Raw genomic sequence first — 26256 nt, 5'->3', positions numbered from 1 at the left:
AACATTTGGTAGAGTAAATGCCTCTAAAGGTATTATTAGTCTCGATCTTTTAGTATAAAAGTTTTTGTGTATAGAGTCCCAGACCTTTAATAGTGCTGCTCTCAGCCAATGCTGCTTGAAGTATTTTTGTGAACCTGCTTTTTCATACCACAAAAAGGCATTCCATCCCAACAGTAGGTCATGACCTTCAATTTTCAAAAGTCTCTTATCTTCTAGTGTAATCCATTCCTTAATCCATACCAGGGCTGCTGCTCTATAATACAGCATCCAGTTCGGAACACCAAATCCTCCCCTCCTTTATATCCTGTAGTAATTTCAATCTTATTCTTGCCCTTTTCCCTTGCCATATAAATTTAGATGTTAATTGATCTAAATCTTTGAACAATTTTTGATTCTGCAATATCGGGATAGTTTGAAATAAAAACATCCATCTTGGTAACATGTTCATTTTAATTGTGGCTGTTCTTCCCATCATGGAAAATTGCAAATTTTTCCATTTCTCCAAATCTTGTTTAGTTGCTTGTAATAAGGCTTTATAGTTATCTTCATAGAGTGTACTGCATTTATTTGTAACCGTAATTCCTAAGTACTTTGCTTTCTTTGCTATCTAGCATCCCGTAATTTCTTGTAGTTTTTCTTTTTGTTTGTCCTCCATATTCTTAGTTATGATTTTTGTTTTTTCTGCATTTATTTTGAAACCTGACATTGCTCCGTACTCTTCAATCTTTTCCATCAAAGCCCCTGCTGTTTCCGTCGGATTTTCCAATATAAGTGCCACATCATCTGCAAAGGCTACGATTTTGAAATGTTCTTTCTTAAATTGTAATCCAGTTATTTTACTCTCTCTTCTTATGGATTCATTCATAACTTCCAATACCATAATAAACAAGAGTGGGGATAAGGGGCAGCCTTGTCTTGTACCTTTCTGGATCTCAAAGCTATTTGAAAGTTCTCCATTAACTATAACTCTTGCTTTCTGGTCCTTATATACTGCTTGAATCATAGTAATAAAGCTTTCTCTTGCTTCTAACATATGTAGCGTTTCCACCATAAAAGTCCAGTTAACATTATCAAATGCTTTCTCTGCATCTAAAAAGATTATCACCATCTGCTTCTCATGATGTGTTTCATGATATTCAAGTACATTCAACAAAGTTCTCAGGTTACGCCTCATTTGTCTTTTAGGTAAAAAACCCGATTGATCTCTGTTTATTGTTTCCACTAATACTTTTTTCAGCCTCTGTGCCAAAATTGATGTGAATATCTTATAATCCACATTTAAAAGTGAAATCGGTCTATAATTTTTCATTTCTTTCTCATCCGAGTTCTGTTTGTGGATCAAAGAAATAATTGCCTCTTTCCATGTATTTCCATGTCTCTGGGATTATACCCTGTTCTCTGGCCATATTGCACACCTCCTTAAAAGTCAATGCAATTTGTTCTTCAAACACAAGATAAAATTCTATCAGTAGACCATCCGATCCCAGAGCTTTCCCTCTATTCTATCTCTTTAATGCTTCAACCACTTCCATCATTTTTAAAGGATTATATGAACACATACATAAAACATTATATTGAAATTTCCAAGAAGAATCCATGATTAGGGGTCCTAGATTCCTGCATTCCTTAGTCTAGTTTTGTTTTTTAAAGTTGCATGGATTATCAAATCTCACATGTAGGTATTCAAGAAATCCCTTTAAAAAGCTAATGACGGAAGGAGGAAATATACATCCATGCTACCAGCTATCAACAGAAGTCTACAGTCATATGGCAATCGCTATTCCACAATCTGAATTCATAGTTTTTCAAGAAGATGGTTTGGGAGATATTTCATACAACTCCACATGCAATAATAAAGTTGCAAAATCCCCACACAAGGATTTTACCTCCTCAAAGTTAACATATTAATCAGTGTGAATCACATTAACACATGAATTTTAGAGAGAATTGCTAACTACTCTTGAAAATAGCGACAGTTAGAACTGGATGTGGAACAACTGATTGGTTTAGCATAGGAAAAGGAGTACGACAAGGATGTATATTGTCACCCTGCTCATTTAATTTATATGCAGAGTACATCATGCGAAATGCCAGCCTGGATGAATCACAAGCCGGAATTAAGATTGCTGGGAAAACATCAACAACCTCAGATATGCAGACGATAACACTCTAATGGCAGAAAGTGAAGAGGACCTCAAGAGCCTCTTGCTCAGGGTAAAAGAGGAGAGCGCAAAGGTTGGCTTGAAACTCAACATCAAAAAAACTAAGATCATGGCATCCGGCCCCATCACTCCTTGGCAAATAGAAGGGGAAGTCATGGAAGCAGTGACAGACTTCACATTCCTGGGATTGAAGATCACTGCAGATGGTGACTGCAGCCATGAAATTAAAAGACGCCTGCTCCTTGGGAGGAAAGTGATGGCAAACCTAGACAGCATAATAAAAAGTAGAGACATCACCCTGTCAACAAAAGTCTGTGTGGTCAAAGCAATGGTATTCCCAGTAGTAATGTATGCCTGCGAGAGCTGGACTATAAGGAAGGCTGAGCACTGAAGAATAGATTCTTTTGAATTATGGTGCTAGAGAAGACTCTTGAGAGTCCCTTGGACTGCTGGGAGATTGAATCAGTCAATCCTAAAAGAAATCAACCCTGACTGTTCCCTGGAAGGCCAGATACTGAAGCTGAAGCTCAAATACTTTGGCCACCAAGCTCATCAGTGTTCTGGTTGCCACTTGGGATAGGACTTGCCTTTTTTGTCATTCTATTTTACTCCTTTGAAATGTTTTTCATTGCAGCGTATTCCTAAGTCTGGTTTTAGTGATCAAAATAACTGCATAATGTTGTTCCTTAGTAACCTTGTTGTTTTTAAGGTAGTTTTACCATTTGGTTATTTTAAGTTACTTCTATGGTTTTTTATAATTGCTGGCTACGCGCTGTAACAATAAAATTCATTCATTCATTCATACTTTGGCCACCAAATGAGAAGGGGAGCACTCACTGGAGAAGACCCTGATGCTGGGAAAGACTGAAGGTAAAAGAAGAAGGGGACGGCAAAGGATGAGATGGTTAGACAGTGGTATCGATGCAACGAGCATGAAATTAAGCAAACTCCACAGCACAATGGAAGACAGGAGGGCCTGGCGTGATGTGGTCCATGGAGTCGCAAAGAGTTGGACTTGACTGTGCGACTGAACAACTTGAAAATTCTCTTACTAAAATATTTGTATTCCATAGAGAAGCATCAATCCTATGTGAAGATGATATAGGAGACTTGCAAATCCAAAATGAGAGTAAAACAGATAAAAGGAAGTACTTCTTCACCCAAAGAGTAATTAACATGTGGAATTCATTGCCTCAGGAAGTGGTGGCAGCTACAAGCATAGACAGTTTCAAGAGGGGATTGGATAAACATATGGAGCAGAGGTCCATCAATGGCTATTAGCCACAAGGTATAGATGGAACACTATGTCTGGGACAGTGGTGTTCTGTATTCTTAGCACCTGGGGGCAACTGTGGAAGGGCTTCTGGTATTCTGGCCCCACTGGTGGACCTCCTGATGGCACCTGGATTTTGGCCACTGTGTGACATCCAACATGGCTTCTCTTATGTTCTTAAGATCCTTTGCTTCTTCAGTCTGAACCCCTTACCAGAGAAACTGATGAAAACCTGAAGACTATGGGATGATGGGACTGGCTAAGTGCTGATTAATTAAAGCAATCTTCCCAGTAATTCACTATTTCTCTACAGGAGATTTGTCATGTCCATATCAAAGTCAGCGCAAGCAGATTATAATTATATGAGCTAATTAAGACAACATTAAGTTTAAGTATATGCCAGCTTCTCAGATCCCTGGTATTTAACTCATATGGCATTCCCTATGAGCAGCCATTCAGACACCAAATACGCTACACTGAAGAAGTGGGGAAGGGGAAGCAGAACTGCAGTAGCAGACCCTGCCTGGATCTTCATGCATTCAGTGTTAGGTCTCAGCTAACCATACATAGGCTCTGTCTGTGCAACTGGTGGACCCTGTGTTCAAACTTAATGCTGAATACACAGAGGCAGGGGCAACTGAACTGGTTTTAGAACTCTGCTTCCCCTTCCACATATTCATTGTACCCTATTCAGTTATCTGAACAGAGCTCATATTGCTCATCATCTTCAGCTTTGTCCCCAGTGCTCAGACATAGTCATAGCTTGTCACAGAGCATCACAAAATAAAATATGCCATTTACTGTCTGTACATTTATGTCAAGCTCATCCAAAAGACCAGTCCTCCTATCCAACTTCACTAAATCTTTTCTCACCAATTTCAAAGCTTATTTTGTTACACTGCTTATTCTGACCTATTGTAGGCATCTGCAGATTTATGTGATTTGAATGAAAGGGGGTCATGATCAATTATCATGTTGTTTCAAGGTAAAAGTTTAGAATAATGTTTTACAGCATCAGTATCATAAAAAAAAGCTGAAAGCTATTATGCATATAATAATATACACAATGATTGCACAACAGTAATTATGTCAGATGGAAATTGTGTCCTTTGTTTTTGGCCCAGTTTCACCAGTTTGTAAGAGTAAAAACATTACAAAACTAATGATTCTCATAAGGGTAGCATTACTCCTTTAATAAATATATAAAATTAAGGGATAATAGTAAACCCATGCAGTTTATGAGGCAATAATCTGGTAACCAAGTCAACCTTCGTGCCATATTCCATTGACAGACTCCGATTAAAAACAGAGGGTGCATAATGCTGTATCCTTATTATACTGCAAGTGTTTTAACTACTTTTTAAAATGGTTGTTAAAAGTTTTAAATTTGCAGACAGTTAGTGTGAAGAGAGACATCTGTTACTACAGATGTGGATTTAAAGCTGATGAAGTGTTTTATATCCCAAGACAAAAAAACCTCACAATTTTTAAGACTATCTTGATTAGGGAGGCTCCTAACTTCCTGATCAACAAATAATTATATAATGTTGTTTTATTAAAACTTGCTGTACAATATATTCCAATATTTTAATACTGCAGCTTCCATTTGCTATACATCAAACTGCAATATCAAACTAAAAACCTAAGAAAGAAAAAAGGCAAAAGGTATGCATTGGTTGGAAAAATATTAAATTGTGAACACTTTCACTGGATTTTGAAGAATGTGCTAGAATCATTTGTATGTTTAACAATTATTGTTTGAGTAGACAACGCCATCTCCTGTTTTCCAAACACTAGTTTAAGATTTCTTTCTGCCTATACTAAACCAAAGGCAAATGATGCCACCCGATGGGCCATCTAGAGTCCAGTGGCACCTTTAAGATCAACACAGTTTAATTCTGGGTATAAGCTTTCATGTGCATGCACACTTCTATATCTGATGAAGTGTGCATGTACACGAAAGCTTATACCCAGAATTAAATTTTGTTGGTCTTAAAGGTGCCACTGGACTCAAACGTTGTTCTACTGCTCCAGACCAACACAGCTAACCACCTGAGAGATAAAAAGTTATTCTAGATATTCAAACAGAGTCCTACACTGAACAGAGCAATAGAGGTACAATGACCTCACCCCTCCATATATGGGACCACAGCTGGAAGGAACTAAGAATTTTACCATCTGCAGGCTGCTACTGCTTAGCTACCAATATGGCAACAGAAGTCTTACCACAGCCATATCACAAACTGCTGAGTCTTCTTCTCAGAATATGTCAGGTTGAGATGTAAAGTTAGTTCACTGGCAACAAAGAAAGTGCCAATTCAGATATGCAACAGCAACACAAGATGGTAATGGAAGACAGACTCCACAAGGAAACCAGTGTCACTCATAAAATCTGAAACCCCAGAGTTAGCTCAGGGTATGATGAAGCTTATTTAGAATATGTGTACACTGCCCTTCTGTACACTAGGTCCTCAAGTAAGTAAAGTTGATGGTGAATTTTAAAATTTTATCATCAAATCATGCAACACTCTAAAAAGCTCAAGTATACAAAGACACACTCCTTATGTAAGTCCAGTTTAACGGCTTTCCAGAAAAGCCCAGTCTGGGTCTAGAAGGCCAATTTTATTTTTTTGAGGAAGAGAATTCCATAATCTGTGGGTGGCAGCTGAAAAGCCCTTTCATGGGTCACATCCAAATTAACATCAGATGCCTCCAAGGAATGCCAGAGTCATGACCCAGAGGCAGGCAACAGCAAACCATCTCCGAATGTCTCTTGCCTGGAAAACCTTACAAGGTCACCATAAGTGTGACTTGATGGAACTTTCCACCACCACCACCACCACCACAGCTGGTTCCCACAGGTTGATACAGATGGAGGCAATCCTTCACATTTTCTGTACCCTAGCCCTTTAGGGCCTTAAAGGTCAAAGCCAGCACCTTGAACTGGATAGCAAACAAGCTGAGAGCCAGTGCAAGGAAGTATTCACTTTATATGATCATTAAGGACCTTGCAGCTGAGAGGTGATATGATAACCATCTTCAAGTACCTGAAGGGCTGTCATATAGAAGGTGGTGTGGAGTTATTTTCTATTGCCCTAGAAGGTCGGACCAGAGCCAATGGGTTGAAATTAAATCAGAAGAGTTTTCAGCTAAACATAAGGAAGAACCTCTGGACAGTTAAAGTGGTTCCTCGGTTGAACAGGCTTCCTCAGGAGGTGGTGGGCTCTCCTTCTTTAGCGGTTTTTAAACAGAGACTACATGGCCATCTTACAGCAATACTGATTCCATGCACTTAGGCAGATCATGAGAGGGAGGATAGGTAGGGTTGCATCAGTACTTAGTTCTCATGGCCCTTTCTTACATGTCCAGGGAAATGCTGATTGCCGCCTTGGGGTCAGGAAGCAATTTTTCTCCAGGCCAGTTTGGCCAGGGATCCTGGAGGTTTTCTGTCATCTTCTGGGCATGGAACAGGGGTCACTGGGGGTGTGGGGGGAGGTATTTGTGAATTTCCTGCATTGTGCAGGGGGTTGGACTAGATGAACCTGGAGGTCCCTTCCAACTTCCAAGATTCTAATCTTCTACCAGTTTAAATTTCTGAACAATCTTCAATGGCATCCTTACACAGAATGTGTTACAGTAATCTGGCTGTTACCAAGGCATATATAACAGCAGTCAGGAACAATCACAACAGGAAGTAAATGTTACTAAATGAGGAAACCAGCCAAAAAAGATCAATATACCCTGAAAAATACCAGGCAGAGGCAGTATTTGTAGAGGAAATTTACCATTGGTTTCAATTGCCCAGCACACTCCAAATGAAGATGAGACACCAAGTGTGGGTTCAACTAGTTTATTTATTTAACTGCATTCAACTTACATATATGGCTGATTTAAATCACGGCTTATATCAATAAACTGACAATTTTGAGGTCGGACTGCGCTAGGCTTCCACATGGACTGCATTCTGGACAGATACATCCTAGCTCCAAACTCAGCTGGCATATACCATCTTGCTCATCACCATCAGCCTTCCTTATCACTGCCTGTACATCCCTAGGTGCAGAGAGATGCCCAGCTTCATCCCTCTCCCCTGTGCCACAAGGCTACAATTAGGCTCAAAAGATGCCACTCAGTATCAAGGGTGCTACTTCAGAGTGCACCAGCCGCAAGCCGCATGATGGCCTGTTCCAGACACACCATCCATCTTGCAGATGTTTCAGGGTGCTTGACAATTAACACTTCCTATCCAAAGCAACCCAGCCTATTCCTACCAACTAGTTATGGCCTAACCAGTTGTTAAAACTGGGCCTATTTAATGAGAAAAAGACCATCCCACAGAAACAGCACAGAGCAGGCAAAAAAGAGGCTCCCAGCACAGCCAGTTTCCAGGAACCCCCCCCCCCCAATTTTTTTTTCCTGCTTGGCCTTATATAGTGACCAGGTCATCTCATGCTGCCCCCAGGGAAGGTGGGTGAGTCAGCCACAGTGTGACGGCAGAAGGTGAGAGGGAGCAGCAGGGCAAAATAGCAGCTGCCCTCATCTGATTGTCTGCTGTTTTTACCAGAACCAACGGAGCCTTGTGCTTGTCAGCTAGCTGCCATAAAGGATTGGGAAGCCGTTGGTTACCCCCCCCTTGTTCGCCGGGCATCTGCGCATGCCCTGTCTTCCCTGTGTATAGTCTTCTCTCATGCATTCCTGTCTACAAACGCTAGGCAACGCTTATCTGCAAGATTAACAGGTGTGTGGGGAGAGCTGCTTTGCTAACTGTATAATGAACTGCACCGTGTGAAGCTGTAATTGTTTAGGTTTAAGGACCGTTGCTTCTCAGGCTTTTGAGCGCGCAACCTGAAATCTGCCCGCTCGGCGGGAATGGAGATTATTGGTTATGGCCCTGTTTGAATGTATTACATTATTCCTTGCCCACCCTGACCCAGGCATTCTGGACAGTGAACTTGTTCCTGCTCTATCATGGCTTTAATAAAATACTACTTTGCTTAAACGTGTATTGGATTAATCACTGTGAGGGGGACCGGACATTGCTTCATTTGAAGCAAGCTGGGGCCACAGCAAACCAACCCACAGCGTGATCTGTTGTGAATCTCACTTCCCTAGAGAGATCTAGGAATGACATCATTATCAGATTAAATATAGTAGTAGCAATCAAGAATATGGTGGAGAAGAAGAAAATAGTTGGCAGAATAGAAGGTTCTTTCCTGCCTTCTACCCTTCTTTCTCAAACTGAGAGTTTCTTCTCATGGAATCATCCTCAAAGTGACTCTGGGAGAGTTTAGGCATCCACTGCCTCTTCTATCTATCAGTATAAAACCAGACTATTTTACTCATTTGTCTCCAAGGATTGTCACCCAAGGATTTTACCTGGACCTACACAATGTCCCCAGAGTTAGATATGGGGAAGGGACTCCCTGTCATTGACATATCCTACATGGTAAGCATTCCATTATTTATGAGATCATACACAGTACTAGGGTTGCCAAGTATTTACCGCAATCCGGCAGGGGACACATGCTCCCTAACCGGAACATTTCTCCTTGTAACGCACCATGCTGTCACCAGGAAATGACACTGGGCGATGCTCTGGCAATGGGGCTGAAAACTCGATGGTACCATCAAGTTTCTGGCCCCATCGCCAGAGCGTCGCCTGGCGTCACTTCCTGGCGATGGCATGGTGCAGCACGTCTGTTGTCCCCACAGGAATGATCCTGCAAAGTCGTCTTCGTCCCCCGCCAAATCATGGTAAGTACTTGGGAAGCCTGCACAGTACTGTGCAGCTGCTACCACAAATTTCCTCCTCTTTATCAAAGAGTCTTTCTTCCAGGCAACATTCCTAATGGCTTTGGGGGTTCCTGTAGATGGGGGAGCTGACACAGAACATGAAAAATCAGTCCAGGTATACACTATGAACAGCTGAAGACTGACAAGTTTCGGGTGGAGTAACTTTCTATCACAATCTGACAATTGGATCAGGAAAAATGACTTCACATCTAAGAATCATGCTGGTATTCATATATTTAAGCTTCACTGGATTTTCAAAGTCATAGCTCTACCATTTCAGCTGCCACATACTGTGATTCTTTTCTATGCTACTCCACTAATTTACTTTACCCTGGTTAAAACAAAAGGCAGTAAAGTTGATGTAGACTGGTATGTATCCAAATATTTATTTAAAAGATTTCTATCCTATCTTTCCACTCCCTAAAATCGGGGAGTTGGAGTGCTTGGTGTAGGAGGAAAAAATAGACATTATGGGTATTTCAGAAACTTGGTGGGATGAGGAAAATCAGTGGGATACGGTGATTCCCGGTTATATATTATATCCGAAGGATAGGGGGAAAAGGGTTGGAGGTGGGGTGGCTCTGTATGTCAGAGAGGGTATAACGTCCAGAAAGATTCAGAGGCTGGATAGGGGGGAAAGGGTTGGAGGCGGGGTGGCTCTGTATGTCAGAGAGGGTATAAAGTCCAGAAAGATTGAGAGGCTAAGAAAATTGGATTTGCTTCTGGAAATTCTATGGGTTGAAATAGGGGGGCCAAAAGGAAACTTAACACTGGGAGTTTGTTATCGCCCACCAGATCAAAAGATAGAGGAGGATTATAAAATGATGAATGCCTTAAAGATAGCAGCTAGACAAAAACACTGTGTCGTAATAGGTGATTTTAACTACCCACACACTGATTGGGTCAATATGTGTTCTAGTCAAGAAAAAGAGATTGAGTTTCTAGACACTCTAAATGACTGTGCTATAGAACAGATGGTCACAGAACCTACCAGGGGAGAGGCAATCCTTGATTTGGTCCTAAGTAGGAAAAAGCCTGCATGGTTAACAAACAGAGTAATGGAGGCTGTAAAAAGTAAAAAGAATTCCTTTAAGCAGTGGAAAGCTAGTCACAGTGAGGCTGATAAAACGGAACACAGGCTATGGCAAATAAAATGCAAGTCTGAGGTCAGGCAGGCAAAAAGGGAATATGAGGAGCATATAGCAAAAAACGTAAAAACCAACAATAAAACTTTCTTCAAATACATTAGAAACAGGAAACCAGCCAGGGAGGCAGTGGGGCCCTTGGACGACCAAGGGGTAAAAGGAGTATTGAAGGATGATAGGGAAATGGCTGAGAAGCTAAATGCATTTTTTGCCTCCGTCTTCACTGTGGAAGATGAGAAGTGCTTGCCCACTCCAGAACCACTGATTTCAGGAGGGGTGTTGGAAGACCTGAGTCAGATTGAGGTGATGAGAGAGGAGGTCCTAAAACTGATAGACAACTTAAAAACTGAAAAATCACCAGGCCCAGATGGCATACATCCGAGAGTTCTGAAAGAACTCAAATGTGAACTTGTAGATCTCCTGACAAAGATATGTAATCTTTCCTTAAAATCTGCCTCCATTCCTGAGGATTGGAAGGTAGCTAATGTCACTCCCATCTTTAAAAAGGGTTCCAGAGGAGATCCGGGAAATTACAGGCCAGTCAGTCTGACGTCGATACCGGGTAAATTGGTGGAAACCATTATTAAGGAAAGAATTAGTAGGCACATAGATGAACAAAACCTATTGAGGCAGACTCAGCACGGTTTCTGTAAGGGAAGATCTTGTCTCACTAACCTGTTAGTGTTCTTTGAGGGGGTGAACAAACATGTGGACAAGGGGGATCCAATAGATATTATTTACCTTGACTTCCAGAAAGCTTTTGATAAAGTTCCTCATCAAAGGCTCCTAAGTAAGCTCAAAAATCATGGGATAGAAGGACAAGTCCTTTTATGGATCAAAAACTGGCTAGTTCATAGAAAACAGAGAGTGAGTGTAGGTGGGCAATTTTCTCAGTGGAGGGTGGTAAGCAGTGGGGTACCGCAGGGATCAGTACTTGGTCCACTGCTTTTTAACTTGTTCATTAATGATTTGGAGATGGGAGTAAGCAGTGAAGTGGCTAAATTTGCGGATGATACAAAGTTGTTCGGGGTGGTGAAAACCAGTGAGGATTGTGAGGCACTCCAAGGGGATCTGTCAAGGATGGGCGAGTGGGCGTCAACATGGCAAATGGGGTTCAATGTGGCCAAGTGCAAGGTGATGCACATTGGAGCCAAAAATCCTAAATATAAATACACATTGATGGGGTCTGAACTGGCAGAGACTGATCAAGAGAGAGATCTTGGAGTTGTAGTGGATAACTCACTGAAAATGTCGAGACAGTGTGTGACTGCAATAAAGAAGGCCAATGCTATGCTGGGGATTATTAGGAAGGGTATTGAAAACAGATCAGCCAATATCATAATGCCCCTATATAAATCAATGGTGCGACCTCATTTGGAATACTGTGTGCAGTTCTGGGCACCACACCTTAAAAAGGATATTATAGCTTTGGAAAAAGTGCAGAAAAGGGCAACTCGAATGATAAAAGGGTTGGAACACTTTCCCTATGAGGAAAGGTTAAAGCGCTTAGGGCTCTTTAGCTTGGAGAAACGACGACTGAGGGGTGACATGATCGAGGTTTATAAGATTATGCATGGGATAGAGCAGGTAGAGAAAGAGGTACTTTTCTCCCTTTCTCACAATACAAGAACTCGTGGGCACTCAATGAAATTGCTGAGCAGTTGGGTTAGAATGGATAAAAGGAAGAACTTCTTCACCCAAAGAGTGATTAACATATGGAATTCACTGCCACAGGAAGTGGTTGCGGCTACAAGCATGGACAGCTTCAAAAGGGTATTAGATAAGCATATGGAGCAGAGGTCCATCAGTGACTATTAGCCACAAGGTTTAGATAGGGGCTCTGGGGCAAGTGATGCTCTTCTTGGTGCTTGGGGGGTCAACAGTGGGAGGGCTTCTAATGTCCTGGCCCCACTGGTGGACCTCCTGATGGCACCTGGTATTGCTGGCCACTGTGTGACACAGAGTGTTGGACTGGATGGGCCTTTGGCCTGATCCAACATTGGCGTCTCTTATGTTCTTATGTTCACTAAGACTACTTTTCAGGTGGCTTATAATTCTTGTTGGAAAAGCAAAAATACCTCTTAAACCAGTTTAGAACAATACAATCTAAAATTCAAAATATCCAGAACAGTGGTACTAAGAATCATTTAAAAAATTATGAAGGTCCATATTATTTGCCATCAGATTCTCCCCAAAACAGGACAATTTTAGCATGCAGCCAAAACATAGCATTGTTAGCATGGAATGAATGTGCTCAAAGAAGGGATTCCATTATTGTTATGCAGACACCACAGAGAAAACTCTTTAAAAACCCCTCTGATAAGCCCCCTGGCCAGCTACCAAGGGGACTGAGGTGGCCTCAGATGACAATATCAGCAGATGGACAGGTTCACAGTAGAGCTACTGCTGTTGCAGGTGCATGTGGGCAAGAAAGTGATTTCCTCCCCCCCCCTCCATCTTTCTAAAGGGAAGATTTAATCATAAGAATTTGGAATTAAATTATTATTATCCCACACTTTTGAGATATGCTCTATAATAACAATGAACACAAATGGAATTGCATGAGTATGTGGGAATCTCCCCCAAGCACTGATGAGAGAAAAGATTTTTGGGTCCTACTTAGGCAAATTATGCTAAGTTTTCATTTATCTCACTCCAATTCAATCCAAATCAACTAACCCCAGGGTCTTTGGCTAGAAAGGCAGCTAACAAAGAGACCTGCCAGATTCCTTAAAAACAATTGCTAACTATGAAAAACAGGTTTCACTGTCTCCCAATGAAAAAAAGAAAAGCCTATTTACAAACTGCAAATGCAACAATACCACATATTACACTGGTCTAACCATACACAGCAATATGATTCACTGTATCCTCAGAATAATTAATGAGGGGAAAGAAATATGATTTTCTAAAAAGAATTCAAAGTCTCAAACTTTGTTGTCCTCTTATCTTATTATAGTAAAGCACAACAATATGTAAAATACAAGTGGGGGGGGGACAAACAAGGACTTGCAGGAGAAAATTTCATCTTTCCCTCCCCCGTTATTACCTCTTTCTCTTCCCTGATAACCCCCAGGACCTCTCCCTTTTCCTGCTTGTTCTCTTCTTCCCACCAACCAGCCAACATTCCTCTATATGCCCCATCTTCTACTTTTTCTTCTTCCTTTCCCTAGCAGCCTCTACCTAGGAAAACTGTGCATGATTCCAGGCACAGGGCTAGGCTTGTGCTTAGTTGCACCACACCAGCTGCCACACCAGGCCCAGTTGTGCTGTGTTGGTTATTGGTCCAAGGTGGGCCCAGTTCTGTGGAGAGAAACCTGCAAGGACTTGTACAATTATGAGTACCTTATTTTCTCCTTTATCCCCTCATCACACTATTTTCTCTTTTCCTCCTCCTGGGAACCGTCATACCCTCAACTTACCATGCTTCCTTTTCTCCGTCACCATTTCTCATGCGCCTTTTGTCCACCCCCCATTTTCAGTGACATTTTTTTAAATTTACTTCGTTTATTTCTCACCTTTCTCACCAACTGAGTACTCAAAGCATTCTCATCTCCTCTTCCAATAACCCATGAGGAAGGTTAGGGTGACAATTTGTAAGTGATCCAAGGTCTCCCAGTGGGCTTTCATGGAGAATGGGGACTCAGACCTGGGTCTCCAAGATCCTAATCTGAAACTCTAACAACCACACCACACTGGCATCCATTGGGTGGCTGCTGCTGAAAAGCAACAAGCAGCTGGGCCCGGGTGAGTCATGCAAGTCAGATGATAGAAAGTTGCCCACTGGATGCTGCCAGCCTGACTCCCTGAGTCCTCCCTCAAAGGCCAAAAGAGCCCTGAAAATGGCCTGCCCCCTCCCTCCCTTTAACTCACACCAAGAGGGAGGGAGGGAGGCTCTCCCACCACCCCCATCAAGCCCCTGCCACCCCCACCCCCGCGGATCCCTTATTGCTTTGGCGGTGGCGGGGAAGCCGGTGGTGGGGCTCCTTGGGCCTCCCCCAAGCTGCAGCGGGCCCAGGGGACTTGGGTTTGTTCTCCCTCCCTGCTGCCTTTGTGCTGCTCTGGCAAAGGCTGTGTGCATTCTTCCCCCTCACACCACCTCCTAAGCATGGTGATTGTGAGGAAGCCTCCTGCACTTCGTAGGCAGAGAGAAGCTTCAAGCCTGAGCTGTGTGCTTCGCACTTTTTGATCTTGGAGAAGCATCAGGCACATGTGGGTTTGGCGCTGCCTCCTAGCCTGAGCAGCATGCTTCTTCGTGCTCCTCTTTGTATTTCTTTTTATACAAAGACAAGAGGTGTACTCTTAGCAGCTACTTTTTAAGCCAAAAAAGAACATATCAGTCAGGCTCAGTTTGTTTGTGCCTCAGCATCATCAGTATTGTACACAGCAGTGTGTCTGCCAAGACAGGTTTAAAAGCTTGGAGTGGCCAGAGATGCAAGACCTTTGGCATAAGCCAAAGAACAAGGACCTTGGCTCTTAGCCCATGACTCACAGCTTGTGACCTTGAGTGAACCATCCTACAGGATTCAGGAACTGCCCAGAATGTCATTAGTATAGATTATTTTTATCTATTTAAACTGACTATTTATACTGTGTGTAATTATTTTTGTAAGCCATTTTGGGTTCCCACTGGGAAGAAAAGCATGGTTAAAAAAAGGCCTAAATAAAAAATTAATAAACATTCACAAAACCAATGAAAAATGTTCTTCAGAACATTGTAACTATTTCAACATTTTCCTAAATAAGTATCAAAAGCATGCTATGCACTCTTATCTAGAACCTCTCTTAAGAAAGATAGTACCGTTCTCATTTTAGTTATGTAGCTGATCACCCAAGCAGGGTGGTAGTTAAGATCCACTGTACTCTCTTGGTTAAGAAGATCCAAAAGTCTCTTGGTTCTTTGCTGTGTAAACCACATTTTACAGTCTATCACATCTACATAGCAAACCACTTTAATACGAACAGGTGATTTTCCAGATTGCCACTGTTGCATTTTCCAGTACAGAAAAGTCTTCTAGTAGTTCTAGATTGGAGGTAGAAAAGAGTAAGAGTCCAGTAGCACCTTAAAGTCTACTAAAATTTGTGGTCGAGTATGAGCTTTCTTGAGTCACTGCTCACTACTTCAGACTGAAGGTGTGCATCTTAAATCTAATTATTATTACCCTTCGGTACATTATTACCCTTACTTTTCCTTCAAAGACCTCAAGGCAGTGTAGTTCATCTTCCCCTCCACCATTTTATCCACACAACAATCCTGTGAAGTACTTTATGCTGACAGAGAGAGAATGACTGGTTAAAGAACATTCAGGATGCTTCATGGCAGATGGATTTGAAACTGGGTCTTCTAGAACCTATTCTGACTTCCTAACTATTACACCTACACAAGTGTAATATTAACAATCCCACAGACCTTCTCTAGCACATAAAAACACAAATTTTCTAAGAAAATTCCCAAATAATCTATTAACACAATACAGCTTATTAAGTCAATCAAACTGAATTCTGCAAGCTTCCAAAGCCATACTATCCAATATCCATTTAGCAGCATAAATATTAGTACAAACTTAAACTATTTTTCTATCTTACACATGTAAGACCTAACAACTAGGTTATTCTTCACAAGAAACATGAATAACCTACTAATATTCTAATTGAACTTTTAGCAGCCACTAATGGCAGGCAATGCAACAGTTACTCAGGCATGACTACTGACTTTCACTGCAGGGCAATGCACTGAGGAGAATTCTGGCCATACTCATATCAAAAAGGAGACGTAGAGCCAGGGCTATCACAAGCAGGGCTGTACAAGTGAACACTTGCTTCAGCAGCTCTGAGTGATGCCAGTGGCTCATGGCAGTACCAGGGGCTGCTTACTGAATCTTTCACTGCCATCTCCTGGCACCTATGGCTAAGCCCAGGAAATCCCCTGCTGCTTCCTTCACAGCTGGAAATGGTGATTCCATCTGGCTGATATACAGGCCACTGCTGACAGCCACCCAACTGGCCTGGATGCTACAAGAAATCTTCAGGAATTCAACTCCATTTGAACATGCATTCAGGATACTGCTCTACCATCTGGTGGTTAACGTATTTTGGGGGTTTACTTGGAGGACAACTTTAGGTCATTTATAAACCATTGGTTTTCAGAGACTTGTGGCTAAAACCAACACAACACTGGTGATTAGTTACACTACCAAAAGCAACTGTGGGGAGGGGGCTCTGCATTAGGATCACAGCATTGAGCAAAAAGGGGTTAACTCTCCTGTCTTTCACAGCAGAACAAAGTTCGAGTCCAATGGCATCTTTAAGATGAACAAAATTTTATTCAAGGTATAAGCTTTCATGTGCATGCACATTTCTTCCACACCAGTCCCTCAATTGGCAAAGGCCTCTTAGGGGTACTTTCAGACATGGCAGGAATAAACAACATATAGCCATGTTGTGCTGCTGCTTCTTCTTCTTCTCCTCCTCCTCCTCCCAAAGCTTAAAGCATCCCCTTGAACAGCAAAAATTCATATCTAGGGATCTGAACACAGATATCCAGCCTCATTTTGAGTATTGATTCAAAAATCTGTGTAGCCTATTCAACCAAACACTGTAGTTGACAGATTGGAGGGGGGGGATGACTGCCATTCAGCACATTGCACAGCAACATAGCCTGGTTTTTCCACAAATTATATACTCAGTAGGGACCAGTTTCCACAACCAATCCCTGATCCCATTCATGTTAATTTTTTAGAGTTATATTTGGCAGCTTAGGTGTACATGTTCTGGTGGCAACTGAAGTTCCATCGTTATTTGGTGGCAATTGAAGTTCCGTCAGACCCCTTCTAAGTATCTATAAACTACTCAATCATGCTAATCTACAAAGCTAGACTATTAACTAACTGATCACATTCTTGAACATCTCAATTATAGCAAAATTTTTAAGAGAATTGTACCGTAAGTCTCCAAAAAAAGAAAGCTTTGTGTCTGAAGCCTTTCTCAACACCAAAATTATTTTAAATAGTGCTTTGTCACTGAGACTAAATTATTATTGACACACAAGTAAGTTAACCTTCACAGGGGAACAGAAGGAATACAAAAAAAAGAGAGATCTCACTGTTCATTCTGTTTTATTTTTGAAAATCTGTATTTTCTTGCCAGTTTTTTTCCAATTGGCCCTTATGCTATTATAGATATTTATTTGTGCTCCACAATACAGAATTCTACAGTTCATTCTTAGAGTCTTGGGACATGTTGGCATTATCATTTGCATCAACAAACAGGGCAGATCTATACCTACACCTCTTTACAGATGCAGAGGAGTATAATAAGTGCACAAACTGGAATTCAAATGCCCACAACAGATGACTGAAGTAGGTATACAATTCACTATGCACTGGCAGTGTGAAACACAGTTGATGCTACAAAAGTGTCTGGATTTGTACATATTAACATACATGTTTCTGTTTAATTATGGCAGGGATCCAAAGAGATACTTTTATCATTACCACAGACAAAGGAATGGCTGGGGCAGATTTTTAACTTTTTTTCTTTGACCACCAGACAGTCATGACATATCAGAAACTTTTTTGAAAAGTCCCCTTAGTTTCAAAAGTGGTTTGTCACATTGCATGATGGTCTAATGGCTGAGAAATATAATCCCAAAGTCCCTTTAGGTACATAATTGTGCTGTGCTTTGGATCATGGCCTACAAACCTATTACTACGAATATTTGCTTTCTGCTTATTTTCAATTAAGAGGAGAAGCCATGATTTACACTTCCAGAAATGTAAATCTAAATGTCAAAATAAGTGTACCAATTGGTATATTATGTCATCAAATCTAATTATGAATTATTTACAAATATCAAAAGGTTACTGCCCAAGTTAATGGCAGTTCCTTCAGAGTACCTAAATGTTCTTATTCTATTATCAACCCCAAAGGAGCGACAGATCAGCAATCTGCATTATGCTACAACTTTAGAGACAACTGCCCAATAAGAAAAGTCAGACCACTTTTTTTTTCTGATGAACAACAAAAACCTGTAGCAATCTTAAGTAAGCAGAAAGCTCAGAAAATAACTGAATGACATCTATCTAAGTACCTACTGAAATAATGTCTCCATCAATTTACACTGAAATTGGTCCTACCATGGGAAGGTAAGAATACAAAAACAATACCCAGGAAGAATTAGGGTTTAGTCATATGTGAGGAAATCCCAACCTATCGATCTGCATTTAATATCAGAAAAACTAACAAAAAGCCAGTACCCAAAATACGGCCCATGTGTACAGTAAGATTTTTAATCAAACTACTGAAAGCTAGCTCCCATAACCCATACACAATCAAAATGCATTTCTATAAATAATTGCATTTTAATAAACTCAGAGAGAAATCACAGATTTTAAATGTAACCACCTTAGATATTTTTTCAGAATGCTGTTCATGGAAGATATAACCATTAACCTGATGGATGGCTACAAATGTTTTAACCAAAAAATAAGAAGAGTTGCATAAGAAAAACAGAACTGCTTTCAAAATAAGTTTGAGCATATCGTCCAGTGAGCATAACTCGCACACTGCTCTATGTTGGAGAGATCTTCAACCTGAACAGTGTTTAATTAATTGTGCTCATACTCTGCAAGCTCCATTTATCCAATCATTAAACTTGTTGCACCAGTGTTCTCTTTTCAAACTTAGTTTGATAATATTCCAAGTTTACCTTCAATACTTTTTTACACCAGTGAGAGTTTGTACTTTATAAAGAAAGATGTTTTGAAATCTGATCGACAATTAAAAAGAACATGGAAGTTGAAAGGTTTCAAGTACCAAACTAAACTCTTATGCCAAGACTTGCTAGATCAATTAATGCTTTCAATGGCAGAGAAACATTATAGCTAAAGCTAGTATTTCTATAATATCCCATTTTTTTTCAAATGAGAACTGAAACTACCTAGACAAGTTTGCATTCAAATGATCAAACTCTTATATATATACAGTGAATCAATATAACCTCATGCCACAAAATACTGAAAAAGAGTTATTAACAAAATGCATTTGCTACAGCCACACAAGCATGTCTTCAACTTGGAACCAAAGCCATGAAAACACAAGTACACATTAAAATGTACTGCATTATTGTTGGATATAGCAATGTGTCTCATGTTGTTAATAAACCTAGTGAATTACGAAGATGTGCAAAGCTTTAAAATGCTTAATAAATACATGAAAGTCACAGTTTTTAACCCTAAGCATTATTTACCGTGTTGTTCGATTTAGTTCATTTCCATTACATGAAATTAAAATAAAGCAAAATTAATATTTAATTAACAGATGCTATTCTATAAAATTCCAGTTGTTCACAAGTTTGAAATGTGAGCAGAGTTAACACTTTTTGTAGTATGTGAAACTTTGATTGCATAAAGCAGGTGAACATACACTCTTCCATTCTGCAACATGGCAAAAAATGAATACTGAACAACAATAGCTGCTGACTTTATTTGTGGTGGCAAAATTTCATGTTCAGAGCACCCAGAGAAATTTTTGAAGAGTCCCTCAAGAGCAGGGGCATTTACTAAAATATATATATATATATATATTGTATTCAAAACTCTTATTCCTTTTGTTCAACAGTGGATTTCAGATAATCTTAGAGACCCACTGCTCCATTTATTTCTTCATGCAGCAATCTGAAATATTTACTACCAGACAGTACCTAATTTTAGGTTTTAAGTGCTTTAACAGCTCTATGAAATATGATCAGCAGCTGCCATATTAAACTATGCTGAATAAACTCTCCTTATAAAAGCGAAAAACTGCTTTAGCTAGAGTTCATCAACATCAAATCTTCACTTACAAACTTAAGATGATAAAGAGTTTTTTTAAAAAATGTTTATATGTGAACTGGTTAAATGGTCTACTCTGACTTTCCCTTTCAGCATGAAAAAGTAATTTTATTGCCTGAAAATCAGAACCCCCACTGCTATACCTCTAATATAAAAATTCACATTTGCCCTCCATCTGTAAAATGAGAATCTTTTGGGGGCCTGCTCAGTGAGAATTTGTTTGCTAATCTGGAAGAACCTCATTACAATCAATAAGACTACTTCAGTGACTGGTAATCATTTAACTTGACTTGGAAAATATTTGCTATGGTTGAACTTTTTCGCATCAATGGACTCTTTAAAAATGTTGTGATTCTACTACTAAAAATATTTATTTGAAAATAAGTACCATTCATAATCCGTAGAACTTCCAAATATGTGTGCAGCTTTAAACCTAGTGTTTCTAATGAATGTATGTAATAAATCATTGTGAGCTGTAAAGCACTAGTGAGAAACTTATGACTATGGCAGTATAATCTAGAATCCTGTCCATGAGTTCTCTGTCAATTATTGTCAAATCAGGTTTCTGTTGCACAGGAACAAAAGGATCTAAAATACTGAACCATATAACCGCTCTAATAGACATAAGCATCTGGTAAATATATATTTTCCTATTTCAAAACAAGAGGGGGAAAGTATTACATTTCTAATCAAATTTATAACACATTTGAAAAGATACTTTTAAAATCAGAATTAGACTGGGAAAAATAATATTGCTACTTAAACCAAACAGATTACTGTACAACAGAGATAATACCAGCAATCTACAGAAAAATCAAGTTGCATTATTTTATACAGAGGACTTGCTCAGTCACACATAGATGTCAACATAATGAAATAGCAGGTTTGTACTAGCAGAATAATTTGGTTACAGTGAAATATGCACAGGTATTTTTTGTTTTAAAAACTATGTTCCAACAATAGATACAGTTTAGGAAAGCAAACCAGTGACACCAGAACAGAGAAATGCTTATCAGAGAGAAAAGAGTATGCTGTTGTCTTTTCACTGCAGGACAATGACATCCATGTAACTTTAAGGAGAAAGCGCAATAAAAATGTGGAATTCAATGTCATATTTCACAAACTCACATCCTTCCCTATTGAATAAATGGTTGCTTCCACCAATACGAAAATGAGCAAGACTTTTCAAAGTGGCATACCATCATGTAAAATGTATCCTGCAGTTCTCCTTTTATTGCAGATTTTGGAAGCATCTAATGACAGTCCAGCATCTCAGATTAATGACTCAAAGCCCACTAGGTTTGTACACTGAGAATTCTATTACCTCAAGCACAAACACACATACACACACATACACCAGGCTCCTCCACGTGGAAGTGCTTTCAAATGAAAACATAAGCCCCTGCACAGTGCTCACTGCATCTAAGTGGAGAAGAGCACTGAACACTCCAGAAAACAAGGAAGGAGTCACCAGAATAGTACGTGTTCTGTGGAACTTTAAACCTAGGTGCCCTCACAATTGATTTTTGCCCTGACAAAGAAAACGAGGAAACAAACAAATCCAAAAGCAGTCTTGTGTCCCTTGCCTCTCTATTTTAGATACGCCTACCAAGTGATCCCTATTTTCAGTTCACTGCCTTTCAGAATGTCTTATCTACAAGTATTTCTAATAATAAAAACTGTAATTGCTTTCTCTGGGGGGAAATATACATAAGGGGAAACTGAAGGTGCAAGATGCTCATGTTCAAGGTAATATATATTCCAGATCCAAGGCTAACACTGCAAATTAAATATATAAATACTTGTTCCAAAGTGTTTTACTCCCACCACTACCAGATAGAAACACGAATTTCTTAATTCTGTTCCCTCCGCGGTTCTATTTCAGTATGCCAGCAAACTTGTGCCATACGGCTCCTCACATCAAACTTTTGTGAGAGGTTTTCTGCTGAGAACCCCACGGGACAGCGGCTGAACAGAGCCCTGCTGGTTTCGAAGAGCGGCGCAGCCAACTCGAAATACGAGCGCATCGGATCCTTTGGAAGAGAAAAGCGCTCTGATACCGCCGCCGTGTCACGTTTGTAGCCACGGCACGACTAGACCAGGACGGGAAGAACTCGGCAGGGGCACCGGGAAACAATGCGAAAGAGCGAAGCGAAAGTTTCCAAGCGCTTCTTTTATTTCCCCCCCCCCGCCCCCAGCCCCCCGATCACCTGAAGGAAGTCACAGCGGGGCCAGCAGCCGCGCCAGGAGCCAGTCCTGCACAAGACGCCGCGTTTCTCAGCGCCCACCAAGGCGCGCACCTTCCCTGCCTGACCCCGGCCCCGTGACGCGGAGGGCAAAATGGATCTCAGTTGCTCTCTGGGCACTGGACGAGCCTCCCTCGCCCGAAGCCAAGACTCCCAGCTTTCCTTTTGGCTCTTCGGCACGTTGACCTCAGAGGAGCGATTCACTTCTTCTCCTTCTCCTTTTTTCAATATGGAAAGCGCCTCATAAAGTCCCCCAAGCCGTGGCCAAGAAGCCAATCTCTGACCTCTAGACAAGAAGGGCGGGGGGCGCAGAGGGGCACGGCGGAAAAAAAGGTAAGGAGGACTGACAGACTCACCTTCTCCTGCCGCGATGTCGACCCCCGCCGTCGCTGCCGCTTACTGATTCTGCCCCCGGCTCCGAGTCGAAAAAGCTGCCCCTTGGAGCTGCTCCTCGAGTTTAAAAAAAAGAAAGTAGGACATCCCCTCCCAGGCTAGACGCCCCCCCCTCCGCCTTTTCTTCACTCACTAAAGTACAACTGAGGAGAAAACAAAAGAGGAGGGAGGGAGGGGAGGAGGGAGAGGGGGAAGCAAGCAAGGAAGGTGGGAGGCTTTCGCTCAGAAGCCGGACCCCCCCCCCCCACTTCGCTTAAGCGCGACCACTTTTTTTCCTCGCCTTTTCCCTTTAAGAAGAAGGTCGCCTCCTGAAGCGAGACGCAGACCGAAACAAGTGCGGGGCAGAAATGAAGGAGGGGGAGGGAAAGCACAGGCCGCGGTGCCCGACGCTCTGGGTGGCTTTGCTTGTTTTGCACTTGTCCAGAGAGTCGCTGCCAGTTTGGTGGCGATGCCGCTAGAAGCAGGGAGCTGGCGCGCGCATTTCGGGGGAGGGGGGGAGATAGAGGGGGTCGTCGTGTTTACAGCGGCTCCTCGTTGTCATTGGTTGTTTTCTGGCGTGGGTATTGGTCAACAGTTGGCGCTGGAGGGAAGGGGCACGTGGATCTTTGCCACTGGCCCCTCCTCCGCCTCACTGGCCCTTTCTTCTTCTTCTTCTTCTTCTTCTTCTTCTTCTTCTTATTATTATTATTATTATTATTATTATTATTATTATTATTATTATTATTATTATTATTATTATGCGGTTAAGTCACAGTTGACTTTCGGTGACCTGCTGCAGAGGCGGTTTGCCATTACCTGCCTCTACATAGAGATCCTGGACTTCCTTGGTGGTCTCCCATCCAAATACTGAGCAGGGCCGACCCTGTTTAGCTTCTAAGATCTGATGAGATCAGAGGAGTAGCCTGGTCTGTCCAGGTTGATGTGGTGGCCTTATTTGCTCTATGTAGTGTCCTTGTGGCACAGAATAGTAGGAATTAAAAACCTACAGCAGGTACGGTGCATTCACATGGAATGGGTTCAAATCTTCATGCTGCCATAAAGCTTGCCATCTGACCATGAGCCAGTCACTCTAAGCCTTCTGGGCCTCACAGGTTTATTGTGGGAATAAAAAAAAATAAAACTACCTTGAGCTACTTGGAGGAAGGGTGGGTGGGATAAAAATGTATCCTACCAGTCACCTCATAGGAACTTCAAAAAATGGGCAAGGCATCTCCCAGGGTCAACAAGCCTCAGTATAAAATGAGGTCACATGTGGTGGCAGAAAATAGACCACTGGGTGACTGCAGGTGGACCGCTAGTCTTTCTGTTGCTCTCTTGGTTGCTGATATCCTTGAAAGCAAAGCACAGGCAGCAGGCTTCTCTTATTTAGAAGCAGATACTGCTATGGTAACAGGCTATGCAACTGCACATTGTTCATGCTTTGCTTCAGCTGGACAGCAGGTTTGGCTGACTGGACAGCGCCACCACGGGCAAACTGTTTTCAATCCACACCCATTTCCATTTTACAGAGGAAGCAGAAGAAAGAGTAGTCCTGGTGAATGCAATGAGTGCTATGGTCCTTGTAATTGTTTTGGGAAAAGAGCTGGATAAATTCAAGAATGAGAAGTCTATCACTGACTATTAACAATAACAGCTTGCAACAAAACCTATGTTCAGAGGCTATATTACTAGACAGTGAGCACTAATAACAGGGATGGCTATTACCATTATGTCCTTCTTGTGACCTTCCCAGAGACTTCTGTTTAACTGAGTAGAAGACACAAATCTGAAGTTAGCCGTATCATAACCTAGTTCCATGCCACAGATTGTGTGGGATTCTCTTCTTAGTGAAGTAGTTTTGCGCCAGGGCTGACCTGAGAAGTGGACAGATTTTCTTTCTTTTCTTTTCTTTTCTTTTCTTTTGCAAAAGTGGTGTTTCTTCTTGATGGTGTGCTAATTTAAGCATCTTACCAGGATGTCATACTTGTTTTACATGGTTGGTGAGGAGCACCATTCATTAAAATACCTTTCATCTGCCATAAGTACATAGACATCCAAAAACCATTAGTATAACTGAACACCAGCCATTTTGTTATATGTATACACCAAATTTCTCCTTTATTGACTGTGTATTTGTGATCAGGTATAAGAAGGTAAACATACATCAGTGATACAAACAATACAAGCCTGATTGCTCAGGTAAAACAAGCAGTTACTTTGGACAGCAGTATTTTAGAAGTGTCAGTGAAGTGGCACAAGATCAGAGATGTGCAACCCAGAATAACTTGTAATATTACAAAGTTTGAGTCCAGTGGCACCTTTAAGACCAACAAAGTTTAATTCTTGAAATGTGCATGCACACGAAAGTTTATACCCAGAATTAAACTTTGTTGGTTTTACAGGTGCCACTGGACTCAAACTTTGTTCTATTGCTTCAGACCAACCTGAATCTATTTGTAATATTACAGAAGATACTGGGTCACAACTCCTGATGGCTCATATTTGCAATAATCTGAATGTTGTGCCAAGCATTCTTTACAACACCACAAGAAATTCTGTAGATATCCTCTTGGATTATGCACTGCAGCCTTTGTATACTGCTAACATAGTTAATTCCTGTCCTGTGATCATGGACTGCAGACTTAGCTTTCCCCCACCCCCATCAAGTCACAGCCAATTTATGGTGATCCTATAGGGTTTTCAAAGCAAGAGATGTTCAGAGGTGGCTAGCCATTGCCTGTCTCTGCATAGTGACCCTGCTATTCCTTGGTGTTTGTGATGCCCCTTATCCAGTCACACAGAGTGCCTATTATCCCCTACAACCTCTCTTATGGGTTATACATAGCTGAGGACATCACACTCGCCATCCTTGTCTCTTTTAAAATCTACATTGAGTCATGACCATCTCGTACCTCAGATCCTCTCTCTCAATCCTGGAGACCTCCACAGACAGGGTAGCCCAGCTCCCCTTAATAATCAGCCCTCACTCACACAGAGCTATTGGGGTTGGGGCTTAAACACTGTTCCAATCACTCACTGCCTCCATTCATTTATATTCTATAATATATGCATGTAGGCTCAGATATTAAATTGTGTGTGTGTGTGATTCTTTCCCTCAGACACACAACCCACAGGGTTAATCAAAACAAGAAACTTTTATTTAGAAGAACAAAACACTGGAAAAAGTAATGTCTAAGAAACAATATTTCCCTTCCAATGAGCTTCTGAACTGAGGTCCTATACATACAACTGGGATCCTTTTGTTACAAATTTACTATTTTCTTCTATATAGTTCCCCTCAGTCAGAAAAACCCTTTTCACCTCAGCCCTTAAACAGTCCTTCTTTCTCTCTGCTAACACCGTAACTGCCATTTTTCAATGGCTGTTTTCAAGTCTCCTGCTCGCAACATTCCACCAGCTCTTATTGGTTGCTCT

At 41.2% G+C, this 26256-nt stretch overlaps 1 protein-coding gene across 1 annotated transcript in view; it reads right to left on the bottom strand.

Annotated features, from left to right (window-relative positions):
* The window catches only part of LOC107110185 (eyes absent homolog 4-like), a 232426-nt gene extending 209171 nt beyond the window's left edge, over positions 1-23255 (bottom strand). Inside the window, exon 1 of the mRNA XM_015410923.1 lies at positions 22806-23255. The gene's annotated coding sequence lies outside the window, so the exon portion shown is untranslated. The remainder of the gene's footprint in view (positions 1-22805) is intronic.
* Positions 23256-26256: the final 3001 nt, after the last annotated feature.

Source organism: Gekko japonicus, unplaced genomic scaffold, assembly GCF_001447785.1.
Source record: "Gekko japonicus isolate JY-2015 unplaced genomic scaffold, Gekko_japonicus_V1.1 scaffold192, whole genome shotgun sequence".
Classification (NCBI taxonomy): domain Eukaryota; kingdom Metazoa; phylum Chordata; class Lepidosauria; order Squamata; family Gekkonidae; genus Gekko; species Gekko japonicus.
The sequence above is the reverse complement of the archived record's forward strand: the minus strand, read 5'-3'. Positions and strand labels throughout refer to the sequence as shown.